This window comes from Salvelinus alpinus, chromosome 3 (genome assembly GCF_045679555.1).
Source record: "Salvelinus alpinus chromosome 3, SLU_Salpinus.1, whole genome shotgun sequence".
Lineage (NCBI taxonomy): Eukaryota > Metazoa > Chordata > Actinopteri > Salmoniformes > Salmonidae > Salvelinus > Salvelinus alpinus.
In genome coordinates, this window is record NC_092088.1 from 109,766,780 (window position 1) to 109,788,191 (window position 21,412).

Sequence of the window (21,412 nt, forward strand, 5' to 3'; positions counted from 1 at the left end):
ACCAAATTTGACTGATATTCACATCATTTATTTGAATTTCCAAAATAAGGCATTTATGAAAGCAACTATTCACTGTTATAAATACAGTTCTTACTGAATGTGTCAAAGAGCACTGTTTCCACCCGGTTTCGAACCGGGGACCTTTAGCGTGTTAAGCGAACGTGATAACCACTACACTACAGAAACTGCTGCATGTGGTTTTTGCAAGGACTAAACCAAATATTACTGATATTCACTGCATGTATTTGAATTTCCAAAATAAGGCTTTTATGAAAGCAACTATTCTCTGTTATAAATACAGTTCTTACTGAATGTGTCAAAGAGCACTGTTTCCACCCGGTTTCGAACCGGGGACCTTTCGCATGTGAAGCGAATGTGATAACCACTACACTACAGAAACTGCTGGATGTGGTTTTTGCAAGGACTAAACCAAATTTTACTGATATTCACTGCATGTATTTGAATTTCCAAAATAAGGCATTTATGTAAGAATGCACTGTTTCCACCCGGTTTCGAACCGGGGACCTTTCGCGTGTTAAGCGAACGTGATAACCACTACACTACAGAAACTGCTGCATGTGATTTTTGCAAGGACTAAACCAAATTTTACTGATATTCACTGCATGTCTTTGAATTTCCAAAATAAGGCATTTATGAAAGCAACTATTCACTCTTATAAATACAGTTCTTACTGAATGTGTCAAATAACACTGTTTCCACCGGGTTTCGAACCTGGGACCTTTTGCGTGTGAAGCGAACGTGATAACCACTACACTACAGAAACTGCTGCATGTGGCTTTTGCAAGGACTAAACCAAATATTACTGATATTCACTGCATGTATTTGAATTTCCAAAATAAGGCTTTTATGAAAGAAAGCACTTTTTCCACCCGGTTTCAAACCAGGGACCTTTCGCATGTTAAGCGAACGTGATAACCACTACACTACAGAAACTGCCGCATGTGAATTTTGCAAGGACTAAACCAAATATTACTGATATTCACTGCATGTCTTTGAATTTCCAAAATAAGGCATTTATGAAAGCAACTATTCACTGTTATAAATACAGTTCTTACTGAATGTGTCAAAGAGCACTGTTTCCACCCGGTTTCGAACCTGTGACCTTTCGCGTGTGAAGCAAATGTGATAACCACTACACTACAGAAACTACTGCATGTGGTTTTTGCAAGGACTAAACCAAATTTTACTGATATTCACTGCATGTCTTTGAATTTCCAAAATAAGGCATTTATGAAAGCAACTATTCACTGTTATAAATACAGTTCTTACTGAATGTGTCAAAGAGCACTGTTTACACCCGGTTTGGAACCGGGGACCTTTGGCGTGTAAAGCGAAAGTGATAACCACTACACTACAGAAACTGCTGCATGTGATTTTTGCAAGGACTAAACCAAATTTTACTGATATTCACTGCATGTATTTTAATTTCCAAAATAAGGCATTTATGAAAGAAAGCACTGTTCCCACCCGGTTTCGAACCTGTGACCTTTCGCGTGTGAAGCGAATGTGATAACCACTACACTACAGAAACTGCTGCATGTGAGTTTTGCAAGGACTAAACCAAATTTGACTGATATTCACATCATTTATTTGAATTTCCAAAATAAGGCATTTATGAAAGCAACTATTCACTGTTATAAATACAGTTCTTACTGAATGTGTCAAAGAGCACTGTTTCCACCCGGTTTCGAACCGGGGACCTTTCGCGTGTTAAGCGAACGTGATAACCACTACACTACAGAAACTGCTGCATGTGGTCTTTGCAAGGACTAAACCAAATTTTACTGATATTCACTGCATGTATTTGAATTTCCAAAATAAGGCATTTATGAAAGCAACTATTCTCTGTTATAAATACAGTTCTTACTGAATGTGTCAAATAACACTGTTTCCACCGGGTTTCGAACCTGGGACCTTTTGCGTGTGAAGCGAACGTGATAACCACTACACTACAGAAACTGCTGCATGTGGCTTTTGCAAGGACTAAACCAAATATTACTGATATTCACTGCATGTATTTGAATTTCCAAAATAAGGCTTTTATGAAAGAAAGCACTTTTTCCACCCGGTTTCAAACCAGGGACCTTTCGCATGTTAAGCGAACGTGATAACCACTACACTACAGAAACTGCTGCATGTGATTTTTGCAAGGACTAAACCAAATTTTACTGATATTCACTGCATGTATTTTAATTTCCAAAATAAGGCATTTATGAAAGAAAGCACTGTTCCCACCCGGTTTCGAACCTGTGACCTTTCGCGTGTGAAGCAAATGTGATAACCACTACACTACAGAAACTACTGCATGTGGTTTTTGCAAGGACTAAACCAAATTTTACTGATATTCACTGCATGTATTTGAATTTCCAATATAAGGCATTTATGAAAGCAACTATTCTCTGTTATAAATACATTTCTTACTGAATGTGTCAAAGAGCACTGTTTCCACCCGGTTTCGAACAGAAGTCCTCTCGCGTGTGAAGCGAATGTGATAACCACTACACTACAGAAACTTCTGCATGTGATTTTTGCAAGGACTAAACCAAATTTTACTGATATTCACATCATTTATTTGAATTTCCAAAATATTATTATTCTCTGTTATAAATACAGTTCTTACTGAATGTGTCAAAGAGCACTGTTTCCACCCGGTTTCGAACCGGGGACCTTTCGCATGTGAAGCGAATGTGATAACCACTACACTACAGAAACTGCTGCATGTGTTTTTTGCAAGGACTAAACCAAATTTTACTGATATTCACTGCATGTCTTTGAATTTCCAAAATAAGGCATTAATGAAAGCAACTATTCACTGTTATAAATACAGTTCTTACTGAATGTGTCAAAGAGCACTGTTTCCACCCGGTTTCGAACCGGGGAACTTTCTGGTGTGAAGCGAATGTGATAACCACTACACTACAGAAATCGCTGCATTTGGTTTTTGCAAGGACTAAACCAAATTTTACTGATATTTACTGCATGTATTTGAATTTCCAATATAAGGCATTTATGAAAGAAAGCACTTTTTCCACCCGGTTTCAAACCAGGGACCTTTCGCGTGTTAAGCGAACGTGATAACAACTACACTACAGAAACTGCTGCATGTGATTTTTGCAAGGACTAAACCAAATTTTACTGATATTCACTGCATGTCTTTGAATTTTCAAAATAAGGCATTTATGAAAGCAACTATTCACTGTTATAAATACAGTTCTTACTGAATGTGTCAAAGAGCACTGTTTCCACCCGGTTTCGAACCGGGGACCTTTCGCGTGTAAAGCAAACATGATAACCACTACACTACAGAAACTGCTTCGTGTGGTTTTTGCAAGGACTAAACCAAATTTTACTGATATTCACTGCATGTATTTGAATTTCCAAAATAAGGCATTTATGAAAGAAAGCACTTTTTCCACCTGGTTTCAAACCAGGGACCTTTCGCGTGTTAAGCGAACTTCTTAACCACTACACTACAGAAACTACTGCATGTGTTTTTTGCAAGGACTAAACCAAATTTTACTGATATTCACATCATTTATTTGAATTTCCAAAATTATATATTTATGAAAGCAACTATTCACTGTTATAAATACAGTTCTTACTGAATGTGTCAAAGAGCACTGTTTCCACCCGGTTTAGAACCGGGGACCTTTCACGTGTGAAGCGAACGTGATAACCACTACACTACAGAAACTGCTTCATGTGTTTTTTGCAAGGACTAAACCAAATTTTACTGATATTCACATCATTTATTTGAATTTCCAAAATAATGCATTTATGAAAGCAACTATTCACTGTTATAAATACAGTTCTTACTGATATTCACTGCATGTATTTGAATTTCCAAAATTAGGCTTTTATGAAAGCAACTATTCTCTGTTATAAATACAGTTCTTACTGAATGTGTCAAAGAGCACTGTTTCCACCCGGTTTCGAACCTGTGACCTTTCGCGTGTGAAGCAAATGTGATAACCACTACACTACAGAAACTACTGCATGTGGTTTTTGCAAGGACTAAACCAAATTTTACTGATATTCACTGCATGTCTTTGAATTTCCAAAATAAGGCATTTATGAAAGCAACTATTCACTGTTATAAATACAGTTCTTACTGAATGTGTCAAAGAGCACTGTTTACACCCGGTTTGGAACCGGGGACCTTTGGCGTGTAAAGCGAAAGTGATAACCACTACACTACAGAAACTGCTGCATGTGATTTTTGCAAGGACTAAACCAAATTTTACTGATATTCACTGCATGTATTTTAATTTCCAAAATAAGGCATTTATGAAAGAAAGCACTGTTCCCACCCGGTTTCGAACCTGTGACCTTTCGCGTGTGAAGCGAATGTGATAACCACTACACTACAGAAACTACTGCATGTGGTTTTTGCAAGGACTAAACCAAATTTTACTGATATTCACATCATTTATTTGAATTTCCAAAATATTATTATTCTCTGTTATAAATACAGTTCTTACTGAATGTGTCAAAGAGCACTGTTTCCACCCGGTTTCGAACCGGGGACCTTTCGCATGTGAAGCGAATGTGATAACCACTACACTACAGAAACTGCTGCATGTGTTTTTTGCAAGGACTAAACCAAATTTTACTGATATTCACTGCATGTCTTTGAATTTCCAAAATAAGGCATTTATGAAAGCAACTATTCACTGTTATAAATACAGTTCTTACTGAATGTGTCAAAGAGCACTGTTTCCACCCGGTTTCGAACCGGGGACCTTTCGCATGTTAAGCGAACGTCTTAACCACTACACTACAGAAACTGCTGCATGTGAGTTTTGCAAGGACTAAACCAAATTTGACTGATATTCACATCATTTATTTGAATTTCCAAAATAAGATATTTATGAAAGCAACTATTCACTGTTATAAATACAGTTCTTACTGAATTGGTCAAAGAGCACTGTTTCCACCCGGTTTCTAACCGGGGAACTTTCTGGTGTGAAGCGAATGTGATAACCACTACACTACAGAAACTGCTGCATGTGGTTTTTGCAAGGACTAAACCAAATTTTACTGATATTCACATCATTTATTTGAATTTCCAAAATAAGGCATTTATGAAAGCAACTATTCACTGTTATAAATACAGTTCTTACTGAATGTGTCAAAGAGCACTGTTTCCACCCGGTTTCGAACCGGGGACCTTTCGCGTGTTAAGCGAACTTCTTAACCACTACACTACAGAAACTACTGCATGTGTTTTTTGCAAGGACTAAACCAAATTTTACTGATATTCACATCATTTATTTGAATTTCCAAAATTATATATTTATGAAAGCAACTATTCACTGTTATAAATACAGTTCTTACTGAATGTGTCAAAGAGCACTGTTTCCACCCGGTTTAGAACCGGGGACCTTTCACGTGTGAAGCGAACGTGATAACCACTACACTACAGAAACTGCTTCATGTGTTTTTTGCAAGGACTAAACCAAATTTTACTGATATTCACATCATTTATTTGAATTTCCAAAATAAGGCATTTATGAAAGCAACTATTCACTGTTATAAATACAGTTCTTACTGATATTCACTGCATGTATTTGAATTTCCAAAATTAGGCTTTTATGAAAGCAACTATTCTCTGTTATAAATACAGTTCTTACTGAATGTGTCAAAGAGCACTGTTTCCACCCGGTTTCGAACCTGTGACCTTTCGCGTGTGAAGCAAATGTGATAACCACTACACTACAGAAAATACTGCATGTGGTTTTTGCAAGGACTAAACCAAATTTTACTGATATTCACTGCATGTCTTTGAATTTCCAAAATAAGGCATTTATGAAAGCAACTATTCACTGTTATAAATACAGTTCTTACTGAATGTGTCAAAGAGCACTGTTTACACCCGGTTTGGAACCGGGGACCTTTGGCGTGTAAAGCGAAAGTGATAACCACTACACTACAGAAACTGCTGCATGTGATTTTTGCAAGGACTAAACCAAATTTTACTGATATTCACTGCATGTATTTTAATTTCCAAAATAAGGCATTTATGAAAGAAAGCACTGTTCCCACCCGGTTTCGAACCTGTGACCTTTCGCGTGTGAAGCGAATGTGATAACCACTACACTACAGAAACTACTGCATGTGGTTTTTGCAAGGACTAAACCAAATTTTACTGATATTCACTGCATGTATTTGAATTTCCAAAATATTATTATCTGTTATAAATACAGTTCTTACTGAATGTGTCAAAGAGCACTGTTTCCACCCGGTTTCGAACCGGGGACCTTTCACGTGTGAAGCAAATGTGATAACCACTACACTACAGAAACTGCTTCATGTGGTTTTTGCAAGGACTAAACCAAATTTTAATGATATTCACTCCATGTCTTTGAATTTCCAAAATAAGGCATTTATGAAAGCAACTATTCACTGTTATAAATACAGTTCTTACTGAATGTGTCAAAGAGCATTGTTTCCACCCGGTTTCGAACCGGGGACCTTTCTCGTGTAAAGCAAACGTGATAACCACTACACTACAGAAACTGCCGCATGTGATTTTTGCAAGGACTAAACAAAATTTAACTGCTATTCACTGCATGTATTTGAATTTCCAAAATATTATTATCTGTTATAAATACAGTTCTTACTGAATGTGTCAAAGAGCACTGTTTCCACCCAGGTTTCGAACCGGGGACCTTTCGCGTGTGAAGCGAATGTGATAATCACTACATTACAGAAATCGCTGCATGTGGTTTTTGCAAGGACTAAACCAAATTTTACTGATATTCACTGCATGTATTTGAATTTCCAATATAAGGCATTTATGAAAGAAAGCACTTTTTCCACCCGGTTTCAAACCAGGGACCTTTCGCGTGTTAAGCGAACGTGATAACCACTACACTACAGAAACTGCCGCATGTGATTTTTGCAAGGACTAAACCAAATTTTACTGATATTCACATCATTTATTTGAATTTCCAAAATAAGGCATTTATGAAAGCAACTATTCACTGTTATAAATACAGTTCTTACTGAATGAGTCAAAGAGCACTGTTTCCACCCGGTTTCGAACCGGGGACCTTTCGCGTGTAAAGCGAACGTGATAACCACTACACTACAGAAACTGCCACATGTGATTTTTGCAAGGACTAAACCAAATTTTACTGCTATTCACTGCATCTATTTGAATTTCCAAAATATTATTATCTGTTATAAATACACTTCTTACTGAATGTGTCAAAGAGGACTGTTTCCACCCAGTTCGAACCGGGGACGTTTCGCGTGTGAAGCGAATGTGATAACCACTACACTACAGAAACTGCTTCATGTGGTTTTTGCAAGGACTAAACCAAATTTTACTGATATTCACTGCATGTATTTGAATTTCCAAAATATTATTATCTATTATAAATACAGTTCTTACTGAATGTGTCAAAGAGCACTGTTTCCACCCGGTTTCGAACCGGGGACCTTTCGCGTGTGAAGCAAATGTGATAACCACTACACTACAGAAACTGCTTCATGTGGTTTTTGCAAGGACTAAACCAAATTTTAATGATATTCACTCCATGTCTTTGAATTTCCAAAATAAGGCATTTATGAAAGCAACTATTCACTGTTATAAATACAGTTCTTACTGAATGTGTCAAAGAGCATTGTTTCCACCCGGTTTCGAGCCGGGGACCTTTCTCGTGTAAAGCAAACGTGATAACCACTACACTACAGAAACTGCCGCATGTGATTTTTGCAAGGACTAAACCAAATTTTACTGATATTCACTGCATGTATTTGAATTTCCAAAATATTATTATCTGTTATAAATACAGTTCTTACTGAATGTGTCAAAGAGCACTGTTTCCACCCGGTTTCGAACCGGGGACCTTTCGCGTGTGAAGCAAATGTGATAACCACTACACTACAGAAACTGCTTCATGTGGTTTTTGCAAGGACTAAACCAAATTTTACTGATATTCACTGCATGTCTTTGAATTTCCAAAATAAGGCATTTATGAAAGCAACTATTCACTGTTATAAATACAGTTCTTACTGAATGTGTCAAAGAGCATTGTTTCCACACGGTTTCGAACCGGGGACCTTTCGCGTGTAAAGCGAACGTGATAACCACTACACTACAGAAACTGCCTCATGTGATTTTTGCAAGGACTAAACCAAATTTTACTGCTATTCACTGCATGTATTTGAATTTCCAAAATATTATTATCTGTTATAAATACAGTTCTTACTGAATGTGTCAAAGAGCACTGTTTCCACCCAGGTTTCGAACCGGGGACCTTTCGCGTGTGAAGCGAATGTGATAATCACTACATTACAGAAATCGCTGCATGTGGTTTTTGCAAGGACTAAACCATATTTTACTGATATTCACTGCATGTATTTGAATTTCCAATATAAGGCATTTATGAAAGAAAGCACTTTTTCCACCCGGTTTCAAACCAGGGACCTTTCGCGTGTTAAGCGAACGTGATAACCACTACACTACAGAAACTGCCGCATGTGATTTTTGCAAGGACTAAACCAAATTTTACTGATATTCCCATCATTTATTTGAATTTCCAAAATAAGGCATTTATGAAAGCAACTATTCACTGTTATAAATACAGTTCTTACTGAATGTGTCAAAGAGCACTGTTTCCACCCGGTTTCGAACCGGGGACCTTTCGCGTGTAAAGCGAACGTGATAACCACTACACTACAGAAACTGCCGCATGTGATTTTTGCAAGGACTAAACCAAATTTTACTGCTATTCACTGCATGTATTTGAATTTCCAAAATATTATTATCTGTTATAAATACAGTTCTTACTGAATGTGTCAAAGAGCACTGTTTCCACCCGGTTTCGAACCGGGGACCTTTCGCGTGTGAGGCGAATGTGATAACCACTACACTACAGAAACTGCTTCATGTGGTTTTTGCAAGGACTAAACCAAATTTTACTGATATTCACTGCATGTATTTGAATTTCCAAAATAAGGCATTTATGAAAGAAAGCACTTTTTCCACCCGGTTTCAAACCAGGTACCTTTCGCGTGTTAAGCGAACGTGATAACCACTACACTACAGAAACTGCTGCATGTGATTTTTGCAAGGACTAAACCAAATTTTACTGATATTCACATCATTTATTTGAATTTCCAAAATAAGGCATTTATGAAAGCAACTATTCACTGTTATAAATTCAGTTCTTACTGAATGTGTCAAAGAGCACTGTTTCCACCCGGTTTCGAACCGGGGACCTTTCGCATGTAAAGCGAACGTGATAACAACTACACTACAGAAACTGCCGCATGTGATTTTTGCAAGGACTAAACCAAATTTTACTGCTATTCACTGCATGTATTTGAATTTCCAAAATATTATTATCTGTTATGAATACAGTTCTTACTGAATGTGTCAAAGAGCACTTTTTCCACCCGGTTTCAAACCAGGGACCTTTCGCGTGTTAAGCGAACGTGATAACCACTACACTACAGAAACTGCTGCATGTGATTTTTGCAAGGACTAAACCAAATTTTACTGATATTCACATCATTTATTTGAATTTCCAAAATAAGGCATTTATGAAAGCAACTATTCACTGTTATAAATTCAGTTTTTACTGAATGTGTCAAAGAGCACTGTTTCCACCCGGTTTCGAACCGGGGACCTTTCGCGTGTGAAGCAAATGTGATAACCACTACACTACAGAAACTGCTGCATGTGATTTTTGCAAGGACTAAACCAAATTTTACTGATATTCACTGCATGTATTTGAATTTCCAAAATAAGGTATTTATGAAAGAATGCACTGTTTCCAACCTATTTCAAACCGGGGACCTTTCGCGTGTTAAGCTAACGTGATAACCACTACACTACAGAAACTGCCGCATGTGATTTTTGCAAGGACTAAACCAAATTTTACTGATATTCACTGCATGTCTTTGAATTTCCAAAATAAGGCATTTATGAAAGCAACTATTCACTGTTATAAATACAGTTCTTACTGAATGTGTCAAAGAGCACTGTTTCCACCCGGATTCGAACCGGGGACCTTTCGCGTGGGAAGCAAATGTGATAACCACTACACTACAGAAACTGCTTCATGTGATTTTTGCAAGGACTAAACCAAATTTTACTGATATTCACTGCATGTATTTGAATTTCCAAAATAAGGCATTTATGAAAGAATGCACTGTTTCCACCCTATTTCGAACCGGGGACCGTTCGCGTGTTAAGCGAACGTGATAACCACTTCACTACAGAAACTGCTGCATGTGATTTTTGCAAGGACTAAACCAAATTTTACTGATATTCACTGCATGTCTTTGAATTACCAAAATAAGGCATTTATGAAAGCAACTATTCACTGTTATAAATAGAGTTCTTACTGAATGTGTCAATGAGCACTGTTTCCACCCGGTTTCGAACCGGGGACCTTTCGCGTGTGAAGCGAATGTGATAACCACTACACTACAGAAACTGCTGCATGTGGTTTTTGCAAGGTCTAAACCAAATTTTACTGATATTCACATCATTTATTTGAATTTCCAATATAAGGCATTTATGAAAGAATGCACTGTTTCCACCCGTTTTCGAACCGGGGACCTTTCGCGTGTTAAGCGAACGTGATAACAACTACACTACAGAAACTGCTGCATGTGATTTTTGCAAGGACTAAACCAAATTTTACTGATATTCACTGCATGTATTTGAATTTCCAAAATATTATTATCTGTTATAAATACACTTCTTACTGAATGTGTCAAAGAGGACTGTTTCCACCCGGTTCGAACCGGGGACGTTTCGCGTGTGAAGCGAATGTGATAACCACTACACTACAGAAACTGCTTCATGTGGTTTTTGCAAGGACTAAACCAAATTTTACTGATATTCACTGCATGTATTTGAATTTCCAAAATATTATTATCTGTTATAAATACAGTTCTTACTGAATGTGTCAAAGAGCACTGTTTCCACCCGGTTTCGAACCGGGGACCGTTCGCGTGTGAAGCAAATGTGATAACCACTACACTACAGAAACTGCTTCATGTGATTTTTGCAAGGACTAAACCAAATTTTACTGATATTCACTGCATGTCTTTGAATTTCCAAAATAAGGCATTTATGAAAGCAACTATTCACTGTTATGAATACAGTTCTTACTGAATGTGTCAAAGAGCATTGTTTCCACACGGTTTCGAACCGGGGACCTTTCGCGTGTAAAGCGAACATGATAACCACTACACTACAGAAACTGCCTCATGTGATTTTTGCAAGGACTAAACCAAATTTTACTGCTATTCACTGCATGTATTTGAATTTCCAAAATATTATTATCTGTTATAAATACAGTTCTTACTGAATGTGTCAAAGAGCACTGTTTCCACCCAGGTTTCGAACCGGGGACCTTTCGCGTGTGAAGCGAATGTGATAATCACTACATTACAGAAATCGCTGCATGTGGTTTTTGCAAGACTAAACCAAATTTTACTGATATTCACTGCATGTATTTGAATTTCCAATATAAGGCATTTATGAAAGAAAGCACTTTTTCCACCCGGTTTCAAACCAGGGACCTTTCGCGTGTTAAGCGAACGTGATAACCACTACACTACAGAAACTGCCGCATGTGATTTTTGCAAGGACTAAACCAAATTTTACTGATATTCCCATCATTTATTTGAATTTCCAAAATAAGGCATTTATGAAAGCAACTATTCACTGTTATAAATACAGTTCTTACTGAATGTGTCAAAGAGCACTGTTTCCACCCGGTTGCGAACCGGGGACCTTTCGCGTGTAAAGCGAACGTGATAACCACTACACTACAGAAACTGCCGCATGTGATTTTTGCAAGGACTAAACCAAATTTTACTGCTATTCACTGCATGTATTTGAATTTCCAAAATATTATTATCTGTTATAAAAACAGTTCTTACTGAATGTGTCAAAGAGCACTGTTTCCACCCGGTTTCGAACCGGGGACCTTTCGCGTGTGAAGCGAATGTGATAACCACTACACTACAGAAACTGCTTCATGTGGTTTTTGCAAGGACTAAACCAAATTTTACTGATATTCACTGCATGTATTTGAATTTCCAAAATAAGGCATTTATGAAAGAAAGCACTTTTTCCACCCGGTTTCAAACCAGGTACCTTTCGCGTGTTAAGCGAACGTGATAACCACTACACTACAGAAACTGCTGCATGTGATTTTTGCAAGGACTAAACCAAATTTTACTGATATTCACATCATTTATTTGAATTTCCAAAATAAGGCATTTATGAAAGCAACTTTTCACTGTTATAAATTCAGTTCTTACTGAATGTGTCAAAGAGCACTGTTTCCACCCGGTTTCGAACCGGGGACCTTTCACATGTAAAGCGAACGTGATAACCACTACACTACAGAAACTGCCGCATGTGATTTTTGCAAGGACTAAACCAAATTTTACTGCTATTCACTGCATGTATTTGAATTTCCAAAATATTATTATCTGTTATGAATACAGTTCTTACTGAATGTGTCAAAGAGCACTTTTTCCACCCGGTTTCAAACCAGGGACCTTTCGCGTGTTAAGCGAACGTGATAACCACTACACTACAGAAACTGCCGCATGTGATTTTTGCAAGGACTAAACCAAATTTTACTGATATTCACTGCATGTCTTTGAATTTCCAAAATAAGGCATTTATGAAAGCAACTATTCACTGTTATAAATACAGTTCTTACTGAATGTGTCAAAGAGCACTGTTTCCACCCGGATTCGAACCGGGGACCTTTCGCGTGGGAAGCGAATGTGATAACCACTACACTACAGAAACTGCTTCATGTGATTTTTGCAAGGACTAAACCAAATTTTACTGATATTCACTGCATGTATTTGAATTTCCATAATAAGGCATTTATGAAAGAATGCACTGTTTCCACCCTATTTCGAACCGGGGACCTTTCGCGTGTTAAGCGAACGTAATAACCACTTCACTACAGAAACTGCTGCATGTGATTTTTGCAAGGACTAAACCAAATTTTACTGATATTCACTGCATGTCTTTGAATTACCAAAATAAGGCATTTATGAAAGCAACTATTCACTGTTATAAATAAAGTTCTTACTGAATGTGTCAATGAGCACTGTTTCCACCCGGTTTCGAACCGGGGACCTTTCGCGTGTGAAGCGAATGTGATAACCACTACACTACAGAAACTGCTGCATGTGGTTTTTGCAAGGTCTAAACCAAATTTTACTGATATTCACATCATTTATTTGAATTTCCAATATAAGGCATTTATGAAAGAATGCACTGTTTCCACCCGTTTTCGAACCGGGGACCTTTCGCGTGTTAAGCGAACGTGATAACCACTACACTACAGAAACTGCTGCATGTGATTTTTGCAAGGACTAAACCAAATTTTACTGATATTCACTGCATGTATTTGAATTTCGAAAATATGGCATTTATGAAAGAATGCACTGTTTCCAACCGGTTTCGAAACGGGGACCTTTCGCATGTTAAGCGAACGTGATAACCACTACACTACAGAAACTGCTGCATGTGATTTTTGCAAGGACTAAACCAAATTTTACTGATATTCACTGCATGTCTTTGAATTTCCAAAATAAGGCATTTATGAAAGCAACTATTCACTGTTATAAATACAGTTCTTACTGAATGTGTTCAAAGAGCACTGTTTCCACCCGGTTTCGAACCGGGGACCTTTCACGTGTTAAGCGAACGTGATAACCACTACACTACAGAAACTGCCGCATGTGATTTTTGCAAGGACTAAACCAAATTTTACTGATATTCACTGCATGTCTTTGAATTTCCAAAATAAGGCATTTATGAAAGCAACTATTCACTGTTATAAATACAGTTCTTACTGAATGTGTCAAAGAGCACTGTTTCCACCCGGATTCGAACCGGGGACCTTTCGCGTGGGAAGCGAATGTGATAACCACTACACTACAGAAACTGCTTCATGTGATTTTTGCAAGGACTAAACCAAATTTTACTGATATTCACTGCATGTATTTGAATTACCAAAATAAGGCATTTATGAAAGAATGCACTGTTTCCACCCTATTTCGAACCGGGGACCTTTCGCGTGTTAAGCAAACGTAATAACCACTTCACTACAGAAACTGCTGCATGTGATTTTTGCAAGGACTAAACCAAATTTTACTGATATTCACTGCATGTCTTTGAATTACCAAAATAAGGCATTTATGAAAGCAACTATTCACTGTTATAAATAAAGTTCTTACTGAATGTGTCAATGAGCACTGTTTCCACCCGGTTTCGAACCGGGGACCTTTCGCGTGTGAAGCGAATGTGATAACCACTACACTACAGAAACTGCTGCATGTGGTTTTTGCAAGGTCTAAACCAAATTTTACTGATATTCACATTTTATTTGAATTTCCAATATAAGGCATTTATGAAAGAATGCACTGTTTCCACCCGTTTTCGAACCGGGGACCTTTCGCGTGTTAAGCGAACGTGATAACCACTACACTACAGAAACTGCTGCATGTGATTTTTGCAAGGACTAAACCAAATTTTACTGATATTCACTGCATGTATTTGAATTTCGAAAATATGGCATTTATGAAAGAATGCACTGTCTCCAACCGGCTTCGAACCGGGGACCTTTCGCATGTTAAGCGAACGTGATAACCACTACACTACAGAAACTGCTGCATGTGATTTTTGCAAGGACTAAACCAAATTTTACTGATATTCACTGCATGTCTTTGAATTTCCAAAATAAGGCATTTATGAAAGCAACTATTCACTGTTATAAATACAGTTCTTACTGAATGTGTTCAAAGAGCACTGTTTCCACCCGGTTTCGAACCGGGGACCTTTCACGTGTTAAGCGAACGTGATAACCACTACACTACAGAAACTGCTGCATGTGATTTTTGCAAGGACTAAACCAAATTTGACTGATATTCACTGCATGTATTTGAATTTCGAAAATAAGGCATTTATGAAAGAATGCACTGTTTCCACCCGGTTTCAAACCGGGGACCTTTCGCATGTTAAGCGAACGTGATAACCACTACACCACAGAAACTACTGCATGTAATTTTTGCAAGGACTAAACCAAATTTTACTGATATTCACTGCATGTCTTTGAATTTCCAAAATAAGGCATTTATGAAAGCAACTATTCACTGTTATAAATACAGTTCTTACTGAATGTGTCAAAGAGCACTGTTTCCACCCGGTTTCGAACCGGGGACCTTTCGCGTGTGAAGCAAATGTGATAACCACTACACTACAGAAACTGCTTCATGTGGTTTTTGCAAGGACTAAACCAAATTTTACTGATATTCACTGCATGTCTTTGAATTTCCAAAATAAGGCATTTATGAAAGCAACTATTCACTGTTATAAATACAGTTCTTACTGAATGTGTCAAAGAGCATTGTTTCCACACGGTTTCGAACCGGGGACCTTTCGCGTGTAAAGCGAACGTGATAACCAATACACTACAGAAACTGCCTCATGTGATTTTTGCAAGGACTAAACCAAATTTTACTGCTATTCACTGCATGTATTTGAATTTCCAAAATATTATTATCTGTTATAAATACAGTTCTTACTGAATGTGTCAAAGAGCATTGTTTCCACCCGGTTTCGAACCGGGGACCTTTCGCGTGTTAAGCGAATGTGATAACCACTACACTACAGAAACTCCTGCATGTGATTTTTGCAAGGACTAAATTAAATTTTACTGATATTCACTGCATGTCTTTGAATTTCCAAAATAAGGCAATTATGAAAGCAACTATTTACTGTTATAAATACAGTTCTTACTGAATGTGTCAAAGAGCACTGTTTCCACCCGGTTTCGAACCGGGGACCTTTCGCGTGTGAGGCGAACGTGATAACCACTACACTACAGAAACTACTGCATGTGATTTTTGCAAGGACTAAACCAAATTTTACTGATATTCACATCATTTATTTGAATTTCCAAAATAAGGCATTTATGAAAGCAACTATTCACTGTTATAAATACAGTTCTTACTGAATGTGTCAAAGAGCACTGTTTCCACCCGGTTTCGAACCGGGGACCTTTCGCGTGTAAAGCGAACGTGATAACCACTACACTACAGAAACTGCCGCATGTGATTTTTGCAAGGACTAAACCAAATTTTACTGCTATTCACTGCATGTATTTGAATTTCCAAAATATTATTATCTGTTATAAATACAGTTCTTACTGAATGTGTCAAAGAGCACTGTTTCCACCCGGTTTCAAACCGGGGACCTTTCGCGTGTGAAGCGAATGTGATAACCACTACACTACAGAAACTGCTTTGTGTGGTTTTTGCAAGGACTAAACCAAATTTTACTGATATTCACTGCATGTATTTGAATTTCCAAAATATTATTATCTGTTATAAATACAGTTCTTACTGAATGTGTCAAAGAGCACTGTTTCCACCCGGTTTCGAACCGGGGACCTTTCGCGTGTGAAGCAAATGTGATAACCACTACACTACAGAAACTGCTTCATGTGGTTTTTGCAAGGACTAAACCAAATTTTACTGATATTCACTGCATGTCTTTGAATTTCCAAAATAAGTCATTTATGAAAGCAACTATTCACTGTTATAAATACAGTTCTTACTGAATGTGTCAAAGAGCATTGTTTCCACCCGGTTTCGAACCGGGGACCTTTCGCATGTAAAGCGAACGTGATAACCACTACACTACAGAAACTGCTGCATGTGATTTTTGCAAGGACTAAACCAAATTTTACTGATATTCACATCATTTATTTGAATTTCCAAAAAAAGGCATTTATGAAAGCAACTATTCACTGTTATAAATTCAGTTCTTACTGAATGTGTCAAAGAGCACTGTTTCCACCCGGTTTCGAACCGGGGACCTTTCGCATGTAAAGCGAACGTGATAACCACTACACTACAGAAACTGCCGCATGTGATTTTTGCAAGGACTAAACCAAATTTTACTGATATTCACTGCATGTATTTGAATTTCCAAAATATTATTATCTGTTATGAATACAGTTCTTACTGAATGTGTCAAAGAGTACTGTTTCCACCCGGTTTCGAACCGGGGACCTTTCGCGTGTGAAGCAAATGTGATAACCACTACACTACAGAAACTGCTGCATGTGATTTTTGCAAGGACTAAACCAAATTTTACTGATATTCACTGCATGTATTTGAATTTCCAAACTAAGGCATTTATGAAAGAAAGCACTTTTTCCACCCGGTTTCAAAACAGGGACCTTTCGCGTGTTAAGCGAACGTGATAACCACTACACTACAGAAACTGCTGCATGTGATTTTTGCAAGGACTAAACCAAATTTTACTGATATTCACATCATTTATTTGAATTTCCAAAATAAGGCATTTATGAAAGCAACTATTCACTGTTATAAATTCAGTTCTTACTGAATGTGTCAAAGAGCACTGTTTCCACCCGGTTTCGAACCGGGGACCTTTCGCATGTAAAGCGAACGTGATAACCACTACACTACAGAAACTGCCGCATGTGATTTTTGCAAGGACTAAACCAAATTTTACTGATATTCACTGCATGTCTGAATTTCCAAAATAAGGCATTTATGAAAGCAACAATTCACTGTTATAAATACAGTTCTTACTGAATGTGTCAAAGAGCACTGTTTCCACCCGGTTTCGAACCAGGGACCTTTCGCGAGTGAAGCGAATGTGATAACCACTACACTACAGAAACTGCTGCATGTGATTTTTGCAAGGACTAAACCAAATTTTACTGATATTCACATCATTTATTTGAATTTCCAAAATAAGGCATTTATGAAAGCAACTATTCACTGTTATAAATACAGTTCTTAATGAATGTGTCAAAGAGCACTGTTTCCACCCGGTTTCGAACCGGGGACCTTTTGCATGTGAAGCGAATGTGATAACCACTACACTACAGAAACTGCTGCATGTGGTTTTTGCAAGGACTAAACCGAATTTTACTGATATTCACTGCATGTATTTGAATTTCCAAAATAAGGTATTTATGAAAGAATGCACTGTTTCCACCCTATTTCAAACCGGGGACCTTTCGCGTGTTAAGCGAACGTGATAACCACTACACTACAGAAACTGCCGCATGTGATTTTTGCAAGGACTAAACCAAATTTTACTGATATTCACTGCATGTCTTTGAATTACCAAAATAAGGCATTTATGAAAGCAACTATTCACTGTTATAAATACAGTTCTTAATGAATGTGTCAATGAGCACTGTTTCCACCCGGTTTCAAACCGGGGACCTTTCGCGTGTGAAGCGAATGTGATAACCACTACACTACAGAAACTGCTGCATGTGGTTTTTGCAAGGTCTAAACCAAATTTTACTGATATTCACTGCATGTCTTTGAATTTCCAAAATAAGGCATTTATGAAAGCAACTATTCACTGTTATAAATAGAGTTCTTACTGAATGTGTCAAAGAGCACTGTTTCCACCCGGTTTCAAACCGGGGACCTTTCGCGTGTGAAGCGAATGTGATAACCACTACACTACAGAAACTGCTGCATGTGGTTTTTGCAAGGACTAAACCAAATTTTACTGATATTCACTGCATGTATTTGAATTTCCAAAATATTATTATCTGTTATGAATACAGTTCTTACTGAATGTGTCAAAGAGTACTGTTTCCACCCGGTTTCGAACCGGGGACCTTTCGCGTGTGAAGCAAATGTGATAACCACTACACTACAGAAACTGCTTCATGTGGTTTTTGCAAGGACTAAACCAAATTTGACTGATATTCACTGCATGTATTTGAATTTCCAAACTAAGGCATTTATGAAAGAAAGCACTTTTTCCACCCGGTTTCAAACCAGGGACCTTTCGCGTGTTAAGCGAACGTGATAACCACTACACTACAGAAACTGCTGCATGTGATTTTTGCAAGGACTAAACCAAATTTTACTGATATTCACATCATTTATTTGAATTTCCAAAATAAGGCATTTATGAAAGCAACTATTCACTGTTATAAATTCAGTTCTTACTGAATGTGTCAAAGAGCACTGTTTCCACCCGGTTTCGAACCGGGGACCTTTCGCGTGTGAAGCAAATGTGATAACCACTACACTACAGAAACTGCTGCATGTGATTTTTGCAAGGACTAAACCAAATTTTACTGATATTCACTGCATGTCTTTGAATTTCCAAAATAAGGCATTTATGAAAGCAACTATTCACTGTTATAAATACAGTTCTTACTGAATGTGTCAAAGAGCACTGTTTCCACCCGGTTTCGAACCGGGGACCTTTCGCGAGTGAAGCGAATGTGATAACCACTACACTACAGAAACTGCTGCATGTGATTTTTGCAAGGACTAAACCAAATTTTACTGATATTCACATCATTTATTTGAATTTCCAAAATAAGGCATTTATGAAAGCAACTATTCACTGTTATAAATACAGTTCTTAATGAATGTGTCAAAGAGCACTGTTTCCACCCGGTTTCGAACCGGGGACCTTTTGCATGTGAAGCGAATGTGATAACCACTACACTACAGAAACTGCTGCATGTGGTTTTTGCAAGGACTAAACCAAATTTTACTGATATTCACTGCATGTATTTGAATTTCCAAAATAAGGTATTTATGAAAGAATGCACTGTTTCCACCCTATTTCAAACCGGGGACCTTTCGCGTGTTAAGCGAACGTGATAACCACTACACTACAGAAACTGCCGCATGTGATTTTTGCAAGGACTAAACCAAATTTTACTGATATTCACTGCATGTCTTTGAATTTCCAAAATAAGGCATTTATGAAAGCAACTATTCACTGTTATAAATACAGTTCTTACTGAATGTGTCAAAGAGCACTGTTTCCACCCGGATTCGAACCGGGGACCTTTCACGTGGGAAGCGAATGTGATAACCACTACACTACAGAAACTGCTTCATGTGATTTTTGCAAGGACTAAACCAAATTTTACTGATATTCACTGCATGTATTTGAATTTCCAAAATAAGGCATTTATGAAAGAATGCACTGTTTCCACCCTATTTCGAACCGGGGACCTTTCGCGTGTTAAGCGAACGTGATAACCACTTCACTACAGAAACTGCTGCATGTGATTTTTGCAAGGACTAAACCAAATTTTACTGATATTCACTGCATGTCTTTGAATTACCAAAATAAGGCATTTATGAAAGCAACTATTCACTGTTATAAATACAGTTCTTAATGAATGTGTCAATGAGTACTGTTTCCACCCGGTTTCGAACCGGGGACCTTTCGCGTGTGAAGCGAATGTGATAACCACTACACTACAGAAACTGCTGCATGTGGTTTTTGCAAGGTCTAAACCAAATTTTACTGATATTCACTGCATGTCTTTGAATTTCCAAAATAAGGCATTTATGAAAGCAACTATTCACTGTTATAAATAGAGTTCTTACTGAATGTGTCAAAGAGCACTGTTTCCACCCGGTTTCAAACCGGGGACCTTTCGCGTGTGAAGCGAATGTGATAACCACTACACTACAGAAACTGCTGCGTGTGGTTTTTGCAAGGACTAAACCAAATTTTACTGATATTCACTGCATGTATTTGAATTTCCAAAATATTATTATCTGTTATGAATACAGTTCTTACTGAATGTGTCAAAGAGTACTGTTTCCACCCGGTTTCGAACCGGGGACCTTTCGCGTGTGAAGCAAATGTGATAACCACTACACTACAGAAACTGCTTCATGTGGTTTTTGCAAGGACTAAACCAAATTTGACTGATATTCACTGCATGTATTTGAATTTCCAAACTAAGGCATTTATGAAAGAAAGCACTTTTTCCACCCGGTTTCAAACCAGGGACCTTTCGCGTGTTAAGCGAACGTGATAACCACTACACTACAGAAACTGCTGCATGTGATTTTTGCAAGGACTAAACCAAATTTTACTGATATTCACATCATTTATTTGAATTTCCAAAATAAGGCATTTATGAAAGCAACTATTCACTGTTATAAATTCAGTTCTTACTGAATGTGTCAAAGAGCACTGTTTCCACCCGGTTTCGAACCGGGGACCTTTCGCGTGTGAAGCAAATGTGATAACCACTACACTACAGAAACTGCTTCATGTGGTTTTTGCAAGGACTAAACCAAATTTGACTGATATTCACTGCATGTATTTGAATTTCCAAACTAAGGCATTTATGAAAGAAAGCACTTTTTCCACCCGGTTTCAAACCAGGGACCTTTCGCATGTTAAGCGAACGTGATAACCACTACACTACAGAAACTGCTGCATTTGATTTTTGCAAGGACTAAACCAAATTTTACTGATATTCACTGCATGTCTTTGAATTTCCAAAATAAGGCATTTATGAAAGCAACTATTCACTGTTATAAATACAGT

General features: G+C 37.7%; 16 non-coding genes across 16 annotated transcripts; all 16 read right to left on the minus strand.

Moving 5' to 3' along the window:
- Positions 1 to 497: 497 nt before the first annotated feature.
- trnav-aac (transfer RNA valine (anticodon AAC)) lies at positions 498 to 570 on the minus strand. The gene has a single exon. It is a non-coding gene; the product is annotated as a tRNA-Val (tRNA).
- A 1,123-nt stretch (positions 571 to 1,693) lies between these two features.
- On the minus strand, positions 1,694 to 1,766 carry trnav-aac (transfer RNA valine (anticodon AAC)). The gene has a single exon. It is a non-coding gene; the product is annotated as a tRNA-Val (tRNA).
- A 5,282-nt stretch (positions 1,767 to 7,048) lies between these two features.
- Positions 7,049 to 7,121, minus strand: trnav-uac (transfer RNA valine (anticodon UAC)). The gene has a single exon. It is a non-coding gene; the product is annotated as a tRNA-Val (tRNA).
- Positions 7,122 to 8,644: 1,523 nt separating this feature from the next.
- On the minus strand, positions 8,645 to 8,717 carry trnav-uac (transfer RNA valine (anticodon UAC)). The gene has a single exon. It is a non-coding gene; the product is annotated as a tRNA-Val (tRNA).
- A 123-nt stretch (positions 8,718 to 8,840) lies between these two features.
- On the minus strand, positions 8,841 to 8,913 carry trnav-cac (transfer RNA valine (anticodon CAC)). Its single transcript has one exon. It is a non-coding gene; the product is annotated as a tRNA-Val (tRNA).
- Positions 8,914 to 10,018: 1,105 nt separating this feature from the next.
- Positions 10,019 to 10,091, minus strand: trnag-ccc (transfer RNA glycine (anticodon CCC)). The gene has a single exon. It is a non-coding gene; the product is annotated as a tRNA-Gly (tRNA).
- Positions 10,092 to 10,402: 311 nt separating this feature from the next.
- On the minus strand, positions 10,403 to 10,475 carry trnav-cac (transfer RNA valine (anticodon CAC)). The gene has a single exon. It is a non-coding gene; the product is annotated as a tRNA-Val (tRNA).
- Positions 10,476 to 11,953: 1,478 nt separating this feature from the next.
- Positions 11,954 to 12,026, minus strand: trnav-cac (transfer RNA valine (anticodon CAC)). Its single transcript has one exon. It is a non-coding gene; the product is annotated as a tRNA-Val (tRNA).
- Positions 12,027 to 12,747: 721 nt separating this feature from the next.
- trnag-ccc (transfer RNA glycine (anticodon CCC)) lies at positions 12,748 to 12,820 on the minus strand. The gene has a single exon. It is a non-coding gene; the product is annotated as a tRNA-Gly (tRNA).
- Positions 12,821 to 13,131: 311 nt separating this feature from the next.
- Positions 13,132 to 13,204, minus strand: trnav-cac (transfer RNA valine (anticodon CAC)). Its single transcript has one exon. It is a non-coding gene; the product is annotated as a tRNA-Val (tRNA).
- A 696-nt stretch (positions 13,205 to 13,900) lies between these two features.
- trnag-ccc (transfer RNA glycine (anticodon CCC)) lies at positions 13,901 to 13,973 on the minus strand. Its single transcript has one exon. It is a non-coding gene; the product is annotated as a tRNA-Gly (tRNA).
- A 311-nt stretch (positions 13,974 to 14,284) lies between these two features.
- trnav-cac (transfer RNA valine (anticodon CAC)) lies at positions 14,285 to 14,357 on the minus strand. The gene has a single exon. It is a non-coding gene; the product is annotated as a tRNA-Val (tRNA).
- Positions 14,358 to 15,845: 1,488 nt separating this feature from the next.
- On the minus strand, positions 15,846 to 15,918 carry trnav-cac (transfer RNA valine (anticodon CAC)). Its single transcript has one exon. It is a non-coding gene; the product is annotated as a tRNA-Val (tRNA).
- A 141-nt stretch (positions 15,919 to 16,059) lies between these two features.
- trnav-uac (transfer RNA valine (anticodon UAC)) lies at positions 16,060 to 16,132 on the minus strand. Its single transcript has one exon. It is a non-coding gene; the product is annotated as a tRNA-Val (tRNA).
- Positions 16,133 to 19,875: 3,743 nt separating this feature from the next.
- On the minus strand, positions 19,876 to 19,948 carry trnag-ccc (transfer RNA glycine (anticodon CCC)). The gene has a single exon. It is a non-coding gene; the product is annotated as a tRNA-Gly (tRNA).
- Positions 19,949 to 20,259: 311 nt separating this feature from the next.
- Positions 20,260 to 20,332, minus strand: trnav-cac (transfer RNA valine (anticodon CAC)). The gene has a single exon. It is a non-coding gene; the product is annotated as a tRNA-Val (tRNA).
- Positions 20,333 to 21,412: the final 1,080 nt, after the last annotated feature.